We start from the raw sequence: 1,355 nt of genomic DNA on the forward strand, positions 1-1,355 counted from the left end.
GAATCAGGAGGGGCTGTGTTCACAGTTTTGTTCACAATTTTGTTATAAGCATGTTTCCCTTCCCTATAGCACGACATTCTAAAAGTGATTGCTAAAGTTTGTGTGGGGCTCCAGAAGGCTCCAGTGCTGGAGAGCAGGTTGAGTGTGTAAGTCCCCCAAGGCAGCTTCAGTTAGAAACATAACAAAAGTTAGTCTTCTGAGCCCAGCTCAGAAATGTCTACTCTAACAGCTGCTGATCAGGTGGAGGGAAGTCTTTCCCCACACATGAAGTATCATCAGGGTTGAGAAAAGCCCCTTCCTGAGCAGACCTGCTGCCAGTCAGAGGAGAGAATACTGACCTGGATGGGCCAGTTGCCAGGTTCAGCATAAGTCAGGTAGCTGCCTGCGTGCTCTGCCTGGCAGGTCTCCGCTGGCGAGAGCCTGACAGGCACCTGCTTATGATTTCGGCTAGCCCCGCGCGGGAGCCTCTTTTCCTGCAAGCCGGGGGGGGAGGGGGGCTGGCATCAGGCGAGTTACATCCTGAGGTAAAGCGCCTCCCCCCCGCGCGCTTAGCGCTCCAGCTCCTTTTCTCGGGCGGCAACGAGCGAGCCCGCCTAGGAGCGCGTGAGGGGTGGGCTGCCCTCCTGCCGGCCCGTGGGGGGACCGCTGACAGGAGTCGGGGAGGGGGAGGCAGGCGACGGTGGTGATAGGCTTTTGCCTGGCGTGGCCCAGAAGCCTGGTTGGTGCTCGGTGGGCCCGCGCGCCGCGTGCGAGAGAACGAGCGAGCGAGCGCGAGTTTGGCAGCGGGAGGAGGGAGGGAAAGTAGCGGGCGGGGTGTGGGGAGCGGCTCTTCCCGGCTGCACTCCAGTGACATTCGGCGCGAGCAACACACACTCCCAACAACTCCGCCAGCTAGTCAGCCAGCCGGGCAGGCAGCGAGAGAGCGAGGAGCGCGCCGTCCCCTCGGCTCTTCCGGGCGCTTCTTTGCCCGCAGCTCCCGCCCGCGGTCCGGTGCACCTGTGGGGACAGTCGGAGGCAGCCCGGCTGCCGTCTCCAGCCCCCCCCCCCGCGGCTTTCTCCTGGCGCCCTGCCCTCGGGGGAGAGAGCCTTCTGGAGAATGGGAAGGACCCGCCCGGGCTCAGCCTGCCCCGCTGCGCCCCTCTGAGAGGAACTCGCGGTGCCGCTTCGAAGCCGCTCTCGTCCTCCCCGTCCCTGGGACACGAGGACCCCCGAAGAAGCCAGGCAGACGGGCGGGCTCGGTCCTCCTCTCCGCCGCTCTCCCCGCCACCCGCGGCTGCGCCTCGGACTCGCGCGAGGAACTTGGGGGGAAGTCTGCGCGGGCCAATCAAGGCTGCGGCTGGCAGTTCAGGTAAGGC

At 64.5% G+C, this 1,355-nt stretch overlaps 1 protein-coding gene across 1 annotated transcript in view; it reads left to right on the forward strand.

Moving 5' to 3' along the window:
• Positions 1–1,319: 1,319 nt before the first annotated feature.
• NDNF (neuron-derived neurotrophic factor) overlaps positions 1,320–1,355 on the forward strand; it is a 49,960-nt gene continuing 49,924 nt past the window's right edge. The window contains exon 1 of the mRNA XM_015417096.1: positions 1,320–1,348. The gene's annotated coding sequence lies outside the window, so the exon portion shown is untranslated. The remainder of the gene's footprint in view (positions 1,349–1,355) is intronic.

This window comes from Gekko japonicus, unplaced genomic scaffold, assembly GCF_001447785.1.
Source record: "Gekko japonicus isolate JY-2015 unplaced genomic scaffold, Gekko_japonicus_V1.1 scaffold814, whole genome shotgun sequence".
Classification (NCBI taxonomy): Eukaryota; Metazoa; Chordata; class Lepidosauria; order Squamata; family Gekkonidae; genus Gekko; species Gekko japonicus.